The 21,957-nt window shown below is 39.6% G+C and overlaps 1 long non-coding RNA gene across 1 annotated transcript in view; it reads left to right on the plus strand.

Annotated features, from left to right (window-relative positions):
• The first annotated feature begins 1,805 nt into the window (after positions 1-1,805).
• The window catches only part of LOC309840786, a 126,186-nt gene continuing 106,034 nt past the window's right edge, over positions 1,806-21,957 (plus strand). Inside the window, exon 1 of the long non-coding RNA XR_014298788.1 lies at positions 1,806-1,912. This is a non-coding gene — a long non-coding RNA (uncharacterized lncRNA). The remainder of the gene's footprint in view (positions 1,913-21,957) is intronic.

The raw sequence follows: 21,957 nt of genomic DNA on the forward strand, positions 1-21,957 counted from the left end.
AATAGTGATATAATATCAACATGACCATGAAGATTCACCTTTGTGCATTAGGTGCAGATTCAAAGAAGTACCCTGAGGTAGTTAACAGCATGGGCTCTGGAGCCAGAACTTATTAGGGGAAGTTGGGCCAGTGCTAAAGTAAGTCTATTGTTGAAGATGCTTATCTGTTACCCTGTATGCCCCTCCATACCTGTAATAGGATTGTCCACCCGTATTCTTAATCCTGTGAGTTTGCAGTGCCTCCCAGTTGAGTAGACAAATTCTACATCCTTATTCCATTGACTTTGTATTTACCCTCTGACTCACTTAGGAGAGTGATAAGTTGGGGGATATAACATGAACATAGCCTCATGCACTGCTGGCATGTCATGAGGAGGTCTTGTCCCAGATACCTACTGCAACTTTAGCTTGGGTCACTTCTGAACCCAAACCACAACCTGAACCAGAGTCAATTCAGTCCTTCAACTGATTCTTTGAATAGGAAATGTATGATGATTGTTGGAAGCATTTGAGATTTCGGGGTCATTTGTTAAGCAGCATTTTTGTAGCAATACGTGACTTAACACAGCAAGTTCCTTAACTTCAATTATCCTTCATTTTGTCTTTTTAAATTTGAGGTAATAATGCCTAATTGCAATCATTTGGTAGGACAATTATCAGGAATAAATAGGGTGATATGTGTAAAATGCTTAGCACAGTACTCAATACCAAACAAGAGAACAGTAAATGAAAGTTACTACTATGAAGATAGAGAGTAGGCTAGGAAGAAGTTCTTTAAAAAATGGCCATCTTGCTGAGTCTGTTTCCTCATCTGTAAATTGTGTATAAAAATACTTGCTTCACTTCTCTTTGAAGGATGGTGTTAGAATGACAGCAGGTGATGGTGGTGAAATTAACTTGCTGTCTGTGAAGAGATCTGTACGAGTTAGGAGTTACCATTCTTTCTACTACAGAGAATCCTTTTATCCCAGTGTTACTTACCATCACCGCTAAGTTTACAGCTATATAGGAGAGTGGGATGAAAAGCATCCACGCATGACAGCATGCACTAAACAGTCCACTTGTTACGGTTAGTGTCCGTATGAGTATCTCTCTTCACTTAACACACCTCTCTACATCCACAGCATTGGTACCTTCACTGGGTGCTCTCAGACGTCTGATAACATAGCACATATATATTCCAATTTGATTTCAGAAGAAAACTGCACATCTTGGAAAAAGTTGCACATCTTGGAAAAAAGTTGCAGGATTTTTGCAAAGATCAAGGGATGATGATGGAGAATTTCTCTAATCACATGCACAATAATTGACAAATGAGGATCTGACAGAGTTAGACCAGTTAATAATTGAAGAAGAGAAAAATCGACAAGGAGGATCATGACAAGATAGGCTTCAAAAGAGAATAATTTGGTGATTTGAATATCAAAGGATGCAGGGAGGCCTTTGGGAAAATTGATGAAATTTCATTTTTTTTAAATGTAAAAATGATTCCCTTTACATTGAAAGGTATCATGAGCATGCGATTATGTAATTTTCTTGGAAAATAATTTCAGATATTCTTTGTTAATGATCATCAAATAATTGCAATATAACTCATGTTTTTATTAAACATTAAATTAACTCCTTTTAATACAGTTTAGCTTTATATTTTTCAAGATGAAGGCCTAAACTCTGTTCCCCCCATTTTCTAGGAAATGGTAGTTCCTATTTTTAGTGGTTTATTCTGCCAGTGTTTTTTACTTGTGTAATTAGGATTTTTTGCCCATTTATTATTCTCTTCTTTCTTTTAGGTTCATGGAGCCTTTGGAACCACTCTTTATCTAGAGATTTGGGGAACTGAAGCTTTTAGTGGGTCAACGAAGGCCAGAAGATAATAGTCCAAGGTCCAGAAGACTGTCTTGATCATTTAGGGGTGAGTTATTTTATGTGACCAGCCAAACAAACTTTTAAAAACCTGAGTGTGTGGGGTATAAAGGTATGGCTGTAAAAGCCTATCACAGAATCCCTCTCTTTTCATAACTTACTTCTGTGTGACTTCAGCCAGGAGACATCACCTTGAGTCTTTTCCTCCTCTATAAAGAAGGAATGACAATATTTACTCTGAATGAGATTATAGATAATAAAATATGTTGGGCAATGTTTTCACAGAAGCCATTCAAGAACCTAATGGTGATTACGTCTAGTATAGCTACAGTGACCCATATCTCACTAGGATAATTCCCTTGCTTCTTCATTTCTAACTTCCTTTGTCTTGAGTATTTGTGTATAGACTTTAGAATTTTTCTTTCAGATTTTCTTGTGTCCTGTGCTTGGTCCCACAAGATGCACATTCTGGAGGGCAGTGTCTTATAGCTACAATTCATTCTTCAATGGGTGGTATGAAGGAAAGTCTGCTTTAAAGTCCCATTGAACTTGAGCTCACTAAAGGGATAACAGGGAGGAGGACGGGAGGTCTGGGGATGAATTCTGGCACTGGGCATAGAAAGGAGTTTTACTTTTTCCATGATTTGTTGTGTTAGCCTTCTGTAAGTTGATTTTTCAGTTTTTTAAACAAACACTGTACCAACTGACACCGTGTCTAGAATTAATGTCCAGAACTGGAAAGTATTAATTGTGTTAATTTTGTCATCAGTGGAACTAACATGAGAATAACTCTATGAGCTAATTATTTTGTAGTTCAGGAAAAGAAGGTTGATAATTCAGTTTAAGTAACTTGCCTCGGCTCACACATACAGCCAGAGTTGGAGGTGGAATTTAAACCCTGCAGATCACTCCCAACATCCTTCCTTACATGTAACCACAAAGCTCTACTGCTGTGGGCCAAATAAGAGCGCTAGAGGAGGCACCTTGAGATTTTATCCTTAGTTGACTGTACAGGATGATATTTATCAAAAAACTTGCATTCCTAATATCATTGTCATTTTTTGTTGTTTCCTGAGATAAGTGAGATGGAATCTCATTTTACTAATGAGTTTATGGGGTTTATCCAAGGTCACCTATTTAGCTAGCAGCAGAGTCAAGACTATAACAGAATACTCTGACCCCTTTGACTATGCTTTATATTTCTCAGCTCTTTTTTTCAAAACACTTTGTTGTGTCTCAGGATCTTTGTGTTGTGTTTTTGTGGCTTCCAGCTGAGAGATGGTATACCTTCAGAGCAGATAGATGGAAAGGAAGAACTCAGTCCTATGGAGATGCATCTCCTTTCCGCTCCAGAGAGCCCCATCCATCACTTAGTCATTGCAGAGACCCAGCTGATGCATGCCCAGCAAGGCTAAGGATATATAAATATAATGGAAATCAGTCAGGGGCCAATTTTCCCTATTGAAAAGGGAATTGCATTTCTCAGGCATGTGGGCAAAGAGAGGTTGATTAAACATAAAACATTTCCACAAAGGGGTAGCACAAAGGAGAGTTCAACCCCTGCATGTTTGAGGAGGAATTCTGCAACAAACGCAATTGAGTGCTTTCTGTGTTTCTGATAATTTTTCATGTGACTTGCCATCATGTTACAAGATTGCTGATTTGAGCAACTTGAAGGCACTTATATGACCCATGTTTCATTATATGATATGTCACAAGATTCTAAAGTTTCCAGAACAGGATGTGAAATGTGAAATCATCCAAGAGTAAGAGGGTGGTTCACCCTATACTTGGTCCATGTCACTGGGTATTGACAGAGACCAATAGTTTCTTTTGAAGATGGTATAATTTGGTACTGAATGCTGCTATGCTTGGATAACACTCTAGCTTTTGTGACTGAGGGACAGAGAGTAGAGGAAAATTAATAAATTAGTACTTGACATTAGTATAATAACTAACTTACTCACTAGAAAACACATGGACAATCTAGAGGGTGAACACAGTGAGAGACAACTGAAAGCCCTCTTGTAGAAGAGGCATCCAAAACTAGAGAGTTAATTGTCTGGCCAAGAGTTACATGGGACAGAGAAAGGCAGTGTTAATGATTTGAATGTGGACCTTCAGTTCCAAAATCCAGCATTCTTTTTATTTTGTCATGCTACCACTCATTCTTCTTATACTCACTCTCATATTTATTTTTATCACTACTTTCTTATGATTCTGTGTATATTTTCCTTTATCATGTGTTCCTTTTACACCAGCATTTCTTTGTTGCTTTTATTTTTTATTTATCTTAAATGTCACCATTGTGATTATTTTTCCAAGTCTCTTTGGACCTATTGTCCAACAATTCCCAACATAGCACTAAATATATGTCCATACCCCACAAATGTATTTTTATTGGTGGGTTTATTGGTTAACTGGTTCCTTTATTACCATTATTCCTGTTTGGCTCTCTGAAATTACCACCCATTTATTCATCTAACAATTCAATAAACATTAGTTGAGTGCCTATTAGGAGTACCAAGATTAACCTTACATTTTCTCATAAAGCACAGACAATGGTAGAGAAGGAAAGTCATGGCTCAGGGTAGAAAGTGTAAGCTTTGGTGAACTAGAAGAGAATATACTAAACAAATGTCTCCATCATTTTTGCTCATGCTTATGTGATATTCTTGTACTTTTCATGAAGTTTTTGATATCCAAAGAGAAAAGGGCCACAAATGAAAACAAATGCTCTTGTATTTTGTCATTATATTAGTAAGGGTTTTCCAGAGAAACAAGAGGAACAGGATGTGTATGTATGTATTTGTACATTCATATTTATGTGTGTGTGTGTGTGTGTGTGTATCTATCTATATAGAAAGAGAGAGAGAGAAATTGATTGATTGGTTGATTTTCAGGAATTGGCTCATGTGATTGTGAAGGTTCAGTGAGTCCAAAGTCTGCCAGATGGCCTGGGAGACTCATAGAAGAGTTACAGTTCATTAGATGTGGACAGGGCAGTCTGCTGGGAGAATTCCTTCTTGCTCAGAGGACCTCAGTCTTAATGCCCTCAACTGATAGAATGAGGTCCATCTACATTATGGAGGGCAATCTGCTTTACTCACATTCCATCAACTTAAATGTTAATCCCACCAATAAAACACCCTCACAGAAATATCTGGAATAACATTTGACCAAAAATCTGATTACCACTGGCTTAGCCAGGTTGACACAAAAAATTAACCATCACAGACATCTTTTAACCATATGGGCTCTCTTGAAGAGTACAGATTGGAATCACCAGGAAGAAAAAAACCACTTTTTATTCTTCTCTCCTACACCAGTACTCCTGCCCTCCCCCCAAACTGAAGAAAAGAAATATCATGAATATATACCACCATGAGAATGAGTATATCAGTGGTGAGTCTAAATGCTATAATGCAATTCAGTAGTTTAAAGTGGATGAAATAGAATGTTATTTATTTATATTTTAATATGGATACATTTTCAAAAATGGAAGAGTGAGCCAAGGAGTGTGTGTGTGTGTGTGTGTGTGTGTGTGTGTGTGTATGTGTGTGTGTCTCTGTAGCTTGCAGAGAGACACAGAATATGATAATGTTTGTACAAAGTTTTAAAACACACACACAGAGTAAATTGCATATATAACAATTTTATAGATAACAAATTTTTATAGATGAAAACACATTTATCCATGTAAACTTTTTACTCCAGAGAGTAAATACATCTCAGAAAGACGGTCGGTGAATGAATGGTGTAGGTGGATTTCTCAAGGATCTTCAGCCACATCTCGGATATTTCCTTTCTGTTTCTGTAGATCTGATAGAAGGCAAAATATAAGAGTTGACAAAATTTGGGAGTGGACACAAGAGTGTTAGTTCTATTATTTTGATACATTTTTATATGCCTGAAATATTTGGTAGTAAAATCATTAAAGTGTCTCCTTTTTCTTTCAGAATCCTGGCAAAGGTAAAAGGCCTAACCCACCCTCTATACCACAGCTTTCTTTACCAAGGCCTCAGACACACACAAGAGTTATAGTGTCTGTTCAGAGTGGGGTAGGAAGGAGTAGAGCCCTTCTTTAGAGGAAAATTCCATCAGGCTTCTGAATACTAATCTATTCCTATGGCTGAGCCCAGACTATTTAGTGCTCAGCAGTCAATCTTGAACATCCCAACCAGGACACACTATGTAAATGTTCTGAGAAGAAAGCTTAGAATACATAAGTAGTTAAACTGTATCTCTTCATTCTGAGCCTTCTTGAAGGCCCAGGGTAAAATGGCTACAGTGTATCCAGAAAGAAGCTCTATTTAATTTTATGAAGCAGAGTGTTGTATCAGTGGTTTTCTGTCTTAAATTGCTGACACAACCCAACAAAGTCAGGGTATGTGATGTAAGCCCTAATTCAGATAGTCATAATTCCATGCATGTGGAATTATGGGAATTATGCAGTTACTGGAAGATCAGAGATGTACAATCCCCTTTTAACAAACGATTTTGCTCATCTTTCTTATAATGATGAATTTTGAATTAATCTTGTAAAGTAGATTTAGAAAAAAACACTTTAAATTGGAGAGGTTAAAAGTGGATTTTTTTTTTTAGTATAATCTGCAAATTTTAGTTTGTTATCCACATAAAGTATTTGCATGCTTTTAAGATGGAAATGGAAGGGTTTGCTTTGGTTGAAAACAAATAATACTGATGTAAAATTCTAACAGAAGACGAGTGGGTCACTTGCGTACACTCCTTTTGCCACATAGGGTAGAAAGCCAAGTATCTATAAGAGCCTGCAGGTTACCACTGGCCTATTTGGAGTACAGGTAGAAATTTTTCAAGTAACAAATAAAGGAGGTGGATTTTAATCATGTTAATTGTGTATGTGCTTGGGGGGCCATTGATGAGTAAAAAAATATTAACTTTGTATAATACAATGAATTTCCATCTATTATAAATATTTATTTATGTTCAATAAATATATATTTGATAAATATTTATTAAATACCTACTATATACAGAAACTTTTAGGGATTCCTGAAAAGATGATAAGTTAAAACAGTTTTTCCCATCCTGACAGAGCTTGGGTTGTCACAAAGCAAATAGAAATTAGATCTCTCAAAAGTTCTGTGAAGAAGAGGGGCATTAGGTCTGTCATTGAAGAATGAAAAGGTGGTCATTGAAAATTTTTCTGAGGAAGTGATGTCTGGGTTACAACCTCAAGTTTTGAGAGGACAGAAGAAAACCAGAATGGCAAGAGCATATACTTAGTTAACAATTATTGATTGAACATCTATTATACACTGGACATTTTTTCTGGTTGTGTAGGACACATGAAGAAGACACTAAGTTCCCAGTCCTTGAAGAGCTTATATGTTTGGAAAAGGGAGAGCCAATGAAGAATGAACATAATTAAGTTATATAGTACTCTAGAAGGTAATAAGGGAAAAGGATAGAGGTAGATGAGGAGAATCATGAGCAGCTCCAGCTTGGGGCAACTTATACTTTTGAAGGGACTGATCAAGAAAAGCCTCATTATGAAGGTGACAGTCTGAAAGATGAGGAGGTGAGCTTTGTAGATACCCAGTGGAAAAGTGTTGCAGGTAGAGAGAATACCCAGTTTGAAAGGTAGGAGTGTGCGTGGTACATTCAGGAGGCCAGTATGGTTGGAGCAGAGTGGATGAGGTGGAAAGTTAGTGGGAAATAAGCCAAAGGATCTGGGTGGTGTTTCGATTATAGAGGGTCTTCAGGTCATTGTTAGACTTCAACTTCTGTTCTGAGTGGAGCAACTATTGGAGGGTTTTGAGCAGTCAGGACATCATCTGACTTCTGTTTAAAAAGCATTTCTTATCCTACTGTACTGGGAATAAAGGTGTAGGGGCCAATGGTGGAAGCCAGGTCGTGAGGAGACTATTGAAGTGATTTCAACAAAAGATGGTCATGACATGGGCCAGTCGAAGGTAGTGTAGGTAGTGAGAAGGGGTCATCCTTCACTTATACTCTGAGGGTGAGCTAGTAGGCTTAGCTGATGGATATGGATGTCAGGTAAGCATAGTCAGATATTTCTGTAAGACTTTGAGTCTGAGCAACCAGAGGGTTGGAGTTGCCATCAACTGATGTGAGAAGAAGTCCCAGGAGAGCAAGCTAGGGAAGGAAGGAACTAGTTCATTCATTACTGGGCATGCTGAGATAAGATTTACATTTTATATCCAAGTGGAGATGTCAAGGTGGCCAGTTGGGAAAGAACAGCTGAACATCATGAACATGGGCAAATCCTTCAAGAAGTTTCGTTGCAAAGGAGAGCACAGAAATGGGGCTGGGGCTCACAGGAGAAGCTAGAATAAGAGGAGAAGAAATTTTGTGGGGTTCTTTTTTTTGTAATTTGAAAAAAATAGTAGGTTTTGAAAAAAGATAAGAATGAGCATGGTGAGTCATGACACAGAGCAGCCAAGGGGAGGCCAATCCTTTGGCCCTAGTTGAATATTCCAGAGAATTGAGTTTTTAATTATAGCATTGAGAAACTATTGAGATTTTGAGTAGGATGTTATGACAAGGTAGAAATTACTTTTTGAAGGGATCCCTCTGGCTACAGAAGACTAAATGTCAAAGTAGTTACAGGCAGACTGCTTGATTCATATTAGCAATGTGCTAGGCATTTCATGTATCTCAACTCATTTAATCCTCACAACATACCAGTGAGGTAGGTGGCATTCTCACACACCTTTTACAGGTGAGGGCACCACAGCTCATAGTGGTTCACTAACTTGCCCAAAGTCATCACACAGATAGTAAATACATGACAAAGCCAGGCTTAGAATGCTGGCTGCTCAGTGCCACTATCCTGGTCTTTTTGCATATAAGCTGTTGGTCACAGGAAGTCCTCTTAGAAACTGCCTAGCCCAGCCCCTCAAGTAAACTAAATCTGAGGTATTCAGAAGCAATAGCTTCCAAATGAAATCATAGTTTAAAAGCACTAGGGGGAGGTTGCTATTTAAAGTCCTCTTCTGGGAAATCCTTTGTAAAGTTGAGAATCCTTTTGTAAAGCAAATAATCCACTTTCCAATTTAGCTGTGGAGAAAATGCTGTTCTTCAAACATCAGCTAAATCTATAAAACTAAAAAGTGCCGGAGAGTGTTCTTATTATTCAGGGAGAGGAGTTGTGGCAAGGTGGCATGGAGAGATGTGGGAAGAGAAATGTGCCTGGGCACTAGAAGAGCGGAATCCTTGGTTTTGTGTATTGGCTTGATGTTAAAGTTTAAAGGGTCCGGGGCGCCTGGGTGGCTCAGTGGGTTAAGCCGCTGCCTTCGGCTCAGGTCATGATCTCAGGGTCCTGGGATCGAGTCCCACATCCGGCTTTCTGCTCAGCAGGGAGCCTGCTTCCTCCTCTCTCTCTGCCTGCCTCTCTGCCTACTTGTGATCTCTGTCAAATAAATAAATAAAATCTTAAAAAAAAAAAAAAGAAAGAAAGAAAGTTCAAATGTTCCCAATCACTTCAGCCCTCAGGGGTCCTAGAATCTGTCTAGTGAATCTGGGAGCCATTGCTGAGGGCATAGTGCTACTGTCTGCCTAATACTCATTTCTCTATCACAGAATTATTCCTCTCCCATCCCATCTCTACCAGGTGATTCTCATGGGACTACCAATCACAAGGCTTCACCTGCCCTTTGGTCCCTGAATTGGGCACATGATTAGGTCTAGGCAGTCAGAGCCTCCCCAGACTGCCACCTGAGCTATTTTCCTTTGGATTGTGATGACCAGCCACAGGGAGAGAGGCTGTTTGAGAATAAATCTATACAGACATGAGACAAACGGATCAAAAAATGGAGAATAATTAAAATGGAGTCATGGTGACATTCCCTGAAGTTCTGGACCAGTCATACCTGAATCCCATAGGATCATGTCCTTGGGATATTCCAGTTAAATTAAACAATGAGTTCCCTTTGTTGTTCTGTGCCTCATGTTCTCACCTCTAAAATGGGGACAATAATACTTCATGGCATGTAGCAAGGATTCTATTAAATAATGGGTTTAAACCACTTCATGTAGTGCCTGGCACATACCTGTTAACTATTGCTGCATAACAAACTACCCCAAAGTTAATGACTTAAAGCAATCATCAGTTGAGCTTATGATTCTGTGGGTTGGGTTCTACTGGGTGGTTATTCTGATCTCAGCTCTGCTCATTCATATATCTGTGGTCAGTTTCAGAGATGGCTCAGTTCTCCCCTACATGGTCCCATATCTTCCAGCAGCTTGCCCACACCCTTTCTGCCATGGGGCTTAGACCAAGCAAGTCATAAGGCCAGCCCATGTCTGTGAAGTGGGAAAATCTGCTTTCACATTGCAAAGAGGGAGAGCTAGGAATGATTATGGCTACTTTATCTTTTTTTTTTTTTTTTTTTTCGTTTAAAAAGACAGAGAGAAATCACAAGTAGGCAGAGGAGCAGGCAGAGAGAGAGGGGGAAGCAGGCTCCCCGCTGAGCAGAGAGCCTGATTCGGGGCTTGATCCCAAGACCTTGAGATCATTACCTGAGCTGAAGGCAAAGGCTTAACTCACTGAGTCACCCAGGCACTCCTATGGCTACTTTTAAAATTGACAGTAAGTGTTTCACAAATCTCACGATATGTTGCTATCATTATTTTACTTATTACTTATTATTATTGCCTCTACTAGTTTAACTTCTTGTCACTTGCTGCAGACATGCTCATCCCTGCTGTTAGATGTTTGAAAAGATTATCAATAATAGCTCAGCAATCACCTAAATGTCTTTCTTGGACTTCTCATTGAAACATAAATACAGTTTACCTCCAGAAATACACAGTTTGCCTTCTGGAATTACCCCCAGATGACACTATTTGTCATTACCAGAGTACTGCAAAAGTGAGGGACTATAATTCCTCCTGTTGTAAATAATACTTTTTCTGCTTAGCAAACCTTGGAAATTACTAGGCTTTAATGAGCTAGTTTACACAATTCATCATTTGTTTGTGAGTTTCTCCTCAATGGGTTTCATTTTGTAATTATTTATATTTCTTTGTGGTTGGTTCATCTTTAATTGCCTTAGATTGGAGAAAGAAAATATTGAGATCACTCAATTGTTCTTATGAGGCCATAATATTTGTTCTTTTCAGAAATAAATACATTGTAGAGTTTCATGCTTATTAATTTTTGATTGTAGAGAATATCTTATTATGCAAGGTGTGCAGTGAATACATTTACATTGATTACTTAAACAAATTCCATCAAGAGTATTAATACTGATTTGATGATTTTCATTATTAAGTCACTAAGATACTGCCAAATTTCACTTTCTTTGGTTTCTAAATCCAGCTGAGGATTAGTATAAGCTTTTCCCTTTGTTATTGTAAAAAGAAGCAAAGTAAAAAGGATGTGGATTTTTTTTGTTGTTGTTATTGTTAGATAGGTAGTGGTTTTATTCCAGAGTTAGAAGGATCTATAGTATACTTGTGAAATCAATATGTCAAGAGAAAATATAAGCATTACATATTCTCATTGTAACCAAGAGGGAATAAACATCATTGTCAGCCAATGGTAAAAATGTGCTACTGTGTATTTATAAGTTATGGCAGCATTATCATCCATACTTAACAGAAACCTTTATTTATTTATGTTTTTACTAGATTAGATGTTATCTTTGCTTGTATTAGATTGGATATCAATGTTAGTAATTGATCGTTGAGCACCACCTTTGCATATTGGCCTATGTATTAACTAAGCTAAATACTGGATAACAAATTATTCCAAAAATTCAGTGGCTTATAGAATAATAATAGATTAAGTCTTACAATATAGATGAGTCAGGTGTCCTGTAGCAGTATGAGTACACAGTTCTGGCTTATGAGATTGCATTCTGATATCAGCCAAGACTATAGCGATTTGGTTTGATGGGGCCTGGAGGATCCACTTCCAATTTGGCTCATTCATGTGACTGATAAGTTGATACTGGCTCTTGGTGAAAGGCCTCTGTTCCTCTCCACATGGGACTTTCTGCAGGGCAACTTGAGTGGCCTTAGGATATAGCTTTACCAGAGTAAGCAATCTAAGAGACCAAGGCAGAGGCCATAATACCTGACCTCCATGACTTAACCTCCATAGCCCCGTATTACCAGATCTGTATCTATTTACAACACAGACCATCCCTGGTTCAGTGTGTGGGGAGAGTACAAAAGGGTATGAAAATCAGAAAGGATCATTGGCAGCTGTATTGGAGGTTGGCCATCACAAACTGTTATCAAGTGACATTAGAAGATCTATTAGGACCACTTTCTCTATCATCAAATATTGGGTACATTTTTAAGATATATGTGCTAGTTATGTCAGGTCCCATTTATAACCAAGAAGCCAGTGACTTGGATTTTCAGGGCCTCTGTATGCCCGTAATTGAGACCTTTTTTTTTTTTTTTTGTGATGATTTTTTAAATTAATTTATTTTTTATTTATTTTCAGCATAACAATATTAATAATTTTTGTACCACACCCAGTGCTCCATGCAATCCATGCCTTCTCTTATACCCACCACCTGGTTCCCCCAACCTCCCACCCCGCACCACTTCAAACCCCTTCAGATTGTTTTTCAGAGTCCATAGTCTCTCACGGTTCACCTCCCCTTCCAATATCCCCCAACTCCTTTCTCCTCTCTAACTCCCCATGTCCTCCATGATATTTGTTATGCTCCACAAATAAGTGAAACCATATGATAATTGACTCTCTCTGCTTGACTTATTTCACTCAGCATAATCTTTTCCAGTCCTGTCCATGTTGCTACAAAAGTTGGGTAACCATAAGATACCTGGGAATAAACCTAACCAAAGAGGTAAAGGATCTTTACTTGAGGAACTACAGAACACTCATGAAAGAAATTGAAGAAGTCACAAAAAGATGTCTGAGACCTTTTAATAACAACCCTCTATTTTCTCCAGAAGCATCCAGACCTTTCCAGTGCTATTCCCATAGTCATGGTATCTTTCTCACAATATTTTTAGGGTCAAATAACTTTTCTTATGGGAGTTTTAGAATTTTCAAAACAGTATATTCACACACAGTTTTATTTATCATTTTAGTGGATTTAAGAACACTCTCCACCTTCAAGCAAATCAATACTTACTTAGAGCAAATTAAGATTTTTATTTTTTCCAGAAAAGATTAAAAGGTTCCTAGTCCTTCCTATCCCATATTTTCTCTAGTATCTCACTTTCTAACTCTATTAGCCCCCACTACTTTTTGCTTTCAGCTTGCACACACTTTTCTCTCTTATCTCTCCTTTATCTGGAAGTCTTCCTGCCACTTCTCTAATAAAGCACTGACAAATCAACCAACCAGTCTGGTGCTAATATTCTTTCCTGGAGAGTGGAAGGTCCTGAAGGTGCAGGGGAAAAGGAAGAAGAGCCAAGGGTAAGTATAGCATTCTCTTTTTTCCTTTGGTGGAGGGGCAGGCCTAAAGACTTTGACGCTTTATTATTTTTGGCCTCTTTACACTTACATTTAGTAGCAGTTCATCTGCCAGAGAAATATTCAAAACACTCTGTTTAGAGAGTCTTGCCTTGATGTGTCCTCTGAAGAGGAATCAAATCACATGACTCAACATAATCTGGATTCTCCGGGTTATCCTGATAAGTTGTATTCCATGTGTTCTTTGATGTATTCTTTTTTTTTTTCATTTTTAAAAATTTTTATTAACGTATAATGTATAATTTGCCCCAGGGGTACGGGTCTGTGAATCATCAGGCTTACACACTTCACAGCACTCACCATAGCACATAGCCTCTGCAATGACCATAACCCAACCACCCTTTCCACATCCCCCTCCCACCAGCAAACCTCAGTTTGTTTTGTGAGATTAAGAGTCTTTTATGGTTTGTCTCCCTCCCAATCCCAATTTGTTTCATTTTTTCCTTCCCTACCTTCCCAACTCTGCCTCTCAAATTCCTCATATCAGGGAGATCATATGATAACTGTCTTTCTCTGATTAATTTGTTTCACTCAGCATAATACCCTCTAGTTCCATCCACGTTGTTGCAAATGTCAAGATGATGTATTCTTTTCACATGGATTTCTGTCCTAGTCAAAATGTGACAGCAAATAAACAAACAAACAAAAAAACCATTGATTTTTCACTCTTGGTGTACATTGAAATCTCCATGAATCAAGCAACTTTGAGAGCTGGAAACAACACACCATCTTGCTCAGCTGTGTGATACATGCTAAAGGCTTCAGCAGTTAATTGCATTTGAGGTTAACTTGAGATGGTCTTTTATCTTTTCATACCCCAGTTCTTCAAGGTCAAGGGAGAAGGTTGACAGTGTTGGAAACAGAAAGTCTTGGGATAGGCAGATTCTAAAGTGGTTTCAGAGATCCCCGCCCATGGGTACTTCTCGAGCTATCACTCTGATATATGTCATACCATTTTTAGGCTATTTATGTGGCATAGGTGGTTTTAAGAAAGGAACATTTTCTTGGGATGACTTTACTAGTTAGGGGCTCTTCCTGGAGACAAAGATTTGAAATATAAAATGATTTAATGTAAGGAGAGTCTTCATTCCTGGCTCTGAAGATAAAAGGAACCACATGGCATGATCTGAGGGCACTCTAGAGGAGGTGTGAGTATCCTTTGGGCCAACAAGGAAATGGAGACCTTAGTCCTACAACTGTGAAGAACTGAGTTCTGCCACAACCATCTGAGTGTAGAGAGGACCTTGAGCTCCAGATGAAAATATAGCTACTCAACACCTTGATTTCAGTCCATCAGAATGTGAGCTGAGAACCCTTCACTCCATGCCCCAACTATCTGACTTGCAGAACAATGAGATAATAAATGAGTGTTGCTATGAAGCCTCTGAGTTTGCTGTGATTTGTTATACAACAATAGAAAATGGATACAAACCATAATCTCTTTGATTCTGGCACCTGGGGGAGGTGAGGCAGCAGAAGGAGAAGGCAACATGTGGTAGTTAAGAGCTCTGGCACTGGAATCTCCGACCGAGCTTTGTGTTCCATTTCTATCCAGTTATAAACTGTGTGTCTTTCTCAAATGTTGCACCCCTCTGAGCCTCATTTTCCTCTCCTGTAAAAGGAAAACCATCATTAATCCTTCTCTGGCATCATTGAGAAACTTAGATGAGGTAATAGACATAAAAAACTAAACGTGGTAACTGACACATATAAGAGGTACATATGAATTAGCTATTATTACCCTGAGGAAAGTTACTAGAGCATTGATTTTGAGAGCTGGAGAATAGGAGTGATTATTAAACCACCAAGAATCATGCTCTTTTGGCAATTCAACAATATATTTTCATATTTTATTCCATTTAATTATTAGCCTGTGAGAAGGATATTATTAACACCATTTCTTTCAAACTCTTTATTTTTAAGTAATTATAGACTTATGAAAAATTGTAATAATAGTACAGAGAGGTCCTGTATACCCTTAACCTAACTTACAATAACATCTGACACAACTCTATGTATTACCAAAACCAGAAAACTGACATTGGTGCAATGTTATTAATTAGACCACAGATCTTATTCAAATCTCACCATTAATAATTTATTTTGTAGATGAGAAAGATGAGGCTTATTTCAATTGATGGTTTCAAGTTTCTCTTGAAAGTTGTAATCATATTATATGAATCTTCATATAAATAATTTGTCTTTATTGCCTATTTGCATTCAGTGGCAGATTAGGAAAGAAAATGTAGAATTTACTTGACCATCCCAACTGATTGAGATTCAGCTATGCTTTTAATTGCAAAGTCTTGTTTTTGAATAGAAGTCTTATTTTTTCTCTTCCAAGGAAAGAAGATGACATTGTAGATTTTGATTGTTTGAAAGCCAGTTGGCACAATCACAGACCTGCAGGTCAATTCCCAACAATTGTGCCCTGGTACCACTTCCCAGTGGCCACAGAGATTTGAGACATCCTCTCAACTTTTCTTTCAGTTACCACAGAATGCAAAAGTTCTCACATGAAATAAAACAAAGTAACCTGGAAGTCAGCAGGGTGTCTGGGAGAGTGTTCTGCCTTTGTGGGAGTTTTCAGGAGTTCAGTGACGTCTTCACCGGGTTTTATTCCCTTGCCCTTCTTTGCCTCAGGGATTCCATTCCCAAACATATATTTTCCTGTGCTTCTCTGTGTGAATCAATATAAAACTCCTTGGATTCCGGGAAAACTCTAGCAGTCTAAATTCTTTTGAGAATTTTCATAAGTTTTAGACGGATAGTGGAGAGGTTGTCATTCCATGCTTGCATGTGAAACAGCTTTAATCTTGGATATTGGAATTTCTCCTTCCTGAAACTCTGTAGAATCAAATTTGTGCCAGTGGCTCTCTTGGCACATTCTCTATGCCCAGTCTCAGCACTACCTTTCCTGTTTTCTCTTTTTCTTGTTCATCTCTCCAGCCCTTGTGAGAAAAATCAACACTTTCCCTATTCCTTTGCCCTTTCTCAGATATCCTGGTCCCAAATCCTTAGGCTTGCACCACCTACTCAAGTCCTGATAAGTCATTTCTCCACAATTTTAATTCTCTCTCCATGAGGACATCTGGTACCAGGTATTAAGATAAAATGCCACTTTGCTGTTAAATACGATGAATTTTTTTACACATTAATTATTCATTTAACTTTTTAACACTTTTCCTTGTTCTCTGAATTCTCTGAAGCCTGGAGGGTCCTTATTACCTAGTCATTTCTCCTAGTTTTCTTACCAGAATATTCTATATCAGGGTTACTGTGGATCTATATCTTCCATTAATGAATAAACCAATTCTTTTGCATCTTGGATTAAGATTTCTGCCTGTATCCAAGAGTTACCTTACCTTTTAGGACAAACAGAACATTAAATTGGCACACACTATCACAAATGTTGAAAACTCAGTTTGGAAGCACAAAGTTAAAGGAAACACCAATAAAAAATTGCTGAAGAAGGATTTATTTTCGGATCTCATCGACTTGTATTTCAGAGGTCAGTTCGTCCTCCCAGTCTTGTCTCCCCCTCTCCCTGTTGACCCATCTGAGCCTCTAGTGTGTGCACAGGGCATACACTAAGCAAAATTTGTTAAATATATTAATGGAACAAAGTATGCATTGTAGCAAATAGGCTGAATTAATAACCTTTTGAGAAACCATAAAATAGATGTCATTTTTTTTAAAGATTTATTTATTTATTTGACAGAGAGAGATCACAAGTAGGCAGAGAGGCAGGCAGAGAGAGAGAGGAGGAAGCAGGCTCCCTGCTGAGCAGAGAGCCCGATGCGGGACTCGATCCCAGGACCCTGAGATCATGACCTGAGCCAAAGGCAGCAGCTTAACCCACTGAGCCATCCAGGCGCCCAAAATAGATGTCATTCTATCCCATATAGCTCCCATACTGACGCCTGTGTGAAATAAGGAACTGATCAGCTGCTCCATTGGAAAGCCAGGTTGTAATATAACTGGGTATTTGTAACATATTTATTATTATGTCGGGGAGAAGTAGGTTCAGTGGCTCAAGAAAAATACTACATCACTTAATACTGTTTGTATCACGATGCTGTTTGGAGAGTACTTTACCTATCCCATTTATTCCAACTACATATTCTGAGAAACAGCCTTCCTTTCCTCCTGCTCCTAAAATGCTTGTCAGCTGAATCTCCTGCATCGCCAGGAGTGGGTGGTGTGTGTATGCTAGCCAGGTCTTGTGTCACTTTTTATCATCGCAACGTCATCAGGTTTGATGGCAAGCTGTGGCTGGCGTGGGCATAGCTTCATCTCTGGTGTTGACTTAAGTGACAAACAGTCTAATGTGATTAATGTTTGACTGAGCTCTGGGGATTCTTCCATATCAGAAGGGATTAAAAAAAGAAATGTAATTTTAAAGCCATCTGTGGGGAAATAAACTGGATCTATTCAGGGCTAGATAGGTTGGTAGCCTCTCTGTGGTGGGATAGGTAGTGTGACAACCCTAGAAACCCCAGTCTTAAGCATCTCCCACATACAGTCACCAAGGCACTTCCGTACCTCTGGGTGGGGCTGGTTGGAGTGGACAGGAGGTGGTCTGTAGGATGTGGTTGGTTTCCCTCCCTTTCCCCCTCTCCGTGCCTGAGGTGTACATTTGTCATTCATCCCTTATTCAGGAATTCATTCATCCAGTAACCATTTCTGCACTGCCCTGCACCAAGCCCAGTGCTACTACGCACTGGCATTACCGCAACTGAGAGGCACATGGGGTCCCTGTCCTCCTGTTGCTTATAGTCTAGACTGGAAGATTCAGAAGTGGTTAGTCAGAAAGCAGGATGGTAAGTGCAGTGACAGAGCTTATGCTCAGTGAATTATGGGAGGCATGGAGGAAGTATGTGACACAGCTTGCAGGAGGTTCCCTGGAGTTCCGGAGTTTTAAAAGATGAGGAGTCAAGTCAGAGAATTGGAGGAAGTTGGTGGGAGGGAGAGAAGAGGGGAGGCAGTGTCTTCCAGTGGAGGGCACAGCATGAGTAGAGGCCCAGGGGAGAGGAACATCTTGGTATGCATGGAATCACAAGCAGCATGGAGTTGTGTTAGAAGGCAGAGTGGGTAAAAGATGAGACTAGAGAAAATGGAGGGCTTAGGTCATGGAGGTCCTTGTGGGTTATGCTTAGAAGTATGGATTTGTCTTAAAGGCTATGTGGAGCCCCTGAAATGACCCTTAGCACTCTTTCCTTAACATGCCTATCCGATGATAGCAGATATTCTTTGGTCTGTCTGCCTGCCTGCCTTCCTTCCTTCCTTTCTCTCTCTCTCCCCATTTCTTTCTTTCTTTCTTTCGAGACTGAGCAGGAAGCCCAATGCAGGGCTCGATCCCAGGACCATGGGATCATGACCTGAGCCAAAGGCAGATGCTTAATCACCCAGTCGCCACAGTATTCTTTTGTCTTAACCCACCTGATTCACTCCAACCTCAGTGGTCTCCTCGGTGGTGCTGGGGATTTTGCATTGGTTGAGGGGCCTGACATTATCTGTCGCTCAAGGATTTCAGTCTTGCTCTGTTGCAGTCCTTAGACAGTAGGCTTGTGGACTTGCTGTTTCTCTTCTCATTCAAAGCCATACTTTGATAATCTGCTTGACCTATGTAGCTCCTGTAGGAATGCAGGCAGAGTTCTACAGGCTCTAAGTTTAGGCTGTTTTTCTAGGAAAACATGAGACTCCTCTTCCTCATCTCTGATGTTTTCCCCAGCATTGTTTATGTTAATTAAGACACACAAAAGATTCCAGACTCCATCTTCATCTCCATCTTCTTCTATAAGAATACCTAGGAAGTTTTTTTTAAAAGATTTTATTTATTTATTTGACAGAGAGAGATCACAAGTAGGCAGAGAGGCAGGCAGAGAGAGAGGGAGAAGCAGGCTCCCCGCTAAGCAGACAGCCCGATGCAGGCCTTGATCCCAGGACCCTGGACCATTACCCAAGCCGAACGCAGAGACCTTAACCCACCGAGCCACCCAGGCGCCCCAAGAAGACCTAGGAGGTTTTAACATCACTTCAGTAATGCATGAAACCCTCCAACTTATACCAACTTTCTCTGCCAATGATATTGGGAACAAACATCAATATATGAAAAATCATTTCGCATGCATGCCTTCATATTTTCACCACTAATGTTAATCCTGTTTCTAAGTGTGAGTTATGTCATGAAGTTTATGTTTCTTAATAGTTATAACATGATGGGGGAGTAAAAGAAAAATCAAACCTGAAAGCAAATTCTGTTGTCCTTGAATGGTATCTCAGTGCTTTCCATGCTGAAAAATGAAATGAACACATGTCTATTGACCACCTTTGGTATGGCAGGCCTTATGCTAGGTAGTTAATAGTCACATATACATTATCTAAAACAGTCCTTCCCCTCCCACTGTACATTATACATAATGTAACTGAAGCCAAATCCATTTGCATGAACTACAACAAAGCCAGTCATGGACACATCAGGTATACAACAAGGGAAGGTTTTATTCAAAAGGCAGCCAAATGAGGAGGCAGGAGGGCAAGTTTCAAATCTGCCTCCCCGAAAGGGGAGAGAACAAATTTTTTGTAATCGTAGCAGCTGAGACGACATACATATTGATGAAAAGGGGTGGACTGATGACTATTCATGAGGAATTATGGAGCATGTGCAATGAGCAAACATCTACGTAATATACATACATCCCATGTTCACTTTGCGGGGGAGAGAACGTCAGAACGAGGCAAGGATCAGAACGAGGCAAGATTCAGGCCTTGCCACCAGGAGGTTATCTTAGGACAAAGAGAAGGGGTTATGGGCCTGCTGTCAGGGCTGTCATAAACTAGATGGGGTCTCAGACTTGTTACCTCAGGTAAGGAACACAGGGCCTTGCTTGTTCCTAGGCTGGAACCATTCCGGTTGACCTTGAGTCCTGGATTCTGCAGAGACAGCTAGTAGATTTGTAAGTGGGGTCTGGAAAGGAACAAGAGCTGATTAGGGAGAAATAGCTCTCTGAAAAACAAGCTTTAACTTTTCTGCTCATTTCAACCATTAACCCTATGGGGCACAGTTTTAATAATACAACAGAGGATCAGGAAGGTCAGGTGAGTTTTCCCAGAACCCATAGCCAAAGACTAATGAAGGTGGATTGAGCCCAGGTCAGTCTGAATTCCTGAGCAGACTGTGGGGAGAATCCGGGGGTGGGAGATGTGGGGATAACCTCAAGTGGTAATTTGTAGAAAAATAAATACAGCATCTAGTATGTGAATGAACAATTGGTTTCATCTTTCTATCAGCTTTGGTCAGTTAGTAGTGGCCATCTGGAGAATGGGGTTGAGCAGCAGTGTTGAGATTAATTAACAAGACATGACATAGTAGAGTTAGATAGTGTCTACTCAGACGCCATGTATTTGATATCCTAAGTTTATTGATAGAAAGGATGGGGTCACTGCAATACCAGGGAGTGGCTGAATGGTATACCACTGGATTGCAGTCAGAAGACAGAGGTCAATTTTTCACCTAAAAGTGAAGGGGCTAGCAGAGCTACACCAACGATTTCTTCTTTGCCTTTCAAAATTGCTTGTGCCAATTCCTTAACACCTATTGATATACTTACTAAAGGACAAAATGCTTGCAGATTTCTCAGGAAGTATCTTCATATGGACGTTTTCTAAGGGAACATCCTTTGAGAACATAGGCCATTTAGTGTTCTGTGTTCGACAGAATTGGATCAGCTTTCAGCCCAGACAGAGTTAATGCACAAAGCATAATAATAGTGATTCTGCACATTAACGCCCCCCTAGACCTGTAAGTTTTTACCACTTATGAGCGCCATTGCTCTTACCTACCAGGCACTTTTTCTTTTCTTCTTAATCATGTGTTTGGTGGAGAGAGTACTGCAAATATTACAGCCTTGAAAAGCACAGTAAGAATGTTAATAGAGCCATCAACTCTCAGATACCGCCTTCTTGAAATCTGACTGAGCAAGGTGAGCAGTACAGCTCATACCTTGTGCCTCCTCCTACATGATTGCAATTAACATTTTATCTGCCCTGTGTCTCAAGTTAAAGCTTTGGCATCATTCCCTGGAGGGTGAGGAAGGACCTTAATTACAGAACAGGTGCACTTACTGCTGCCTGCTGTATTCTGATGTCACCACCTCTGAGCTCCAGAGAGAGGTCAGGCAGATCCTAGGATACCATGTGGCTCAAATCGAATATTTTAATTTAGAGACTCAGTAAGTTGTTCCATCAATTAAAACTGACTGTACTTGCAGCCGACTTGCTGGGGGCACAGCCAGGAGCTTTGATTCATTTCATTTCTTACTGACCCTGTCACACAATGGAGGGACAGCCAACATTTCAATGGGTGGTGGAGAGCTGCCAGAAGCCAAAGGAAGACTAATGATTGAGGAATACTTTAAAGGATAGGATTGGCATTTGAAATGATAACACATATGTCATTCTGGCTAAATGATGGTGCTTGGGGGCGGGGAGCATGGTCCAGGGAAAGAGGTATGCATTACTTTTTAGTTTGTTAGCAACCAATAAATCCACCATCTCAGTGAATTATCCTAAGACAGTTTGATGTTTGTTCAGGTAAATTGCAGTTCAACCAAATGGAAATTCTT

This window comes from Mustela nivalis (assembly GCF_964662115.1).
Source record: "Mustela nivalis genome assembly, chromosome: 1".
Classification (NCBI taxonomy): Eukaryota; Metazoa; Chordata; class Mammalia; order Carnivora; family Mustelidae; genus Mustela; species Mustela nivalis.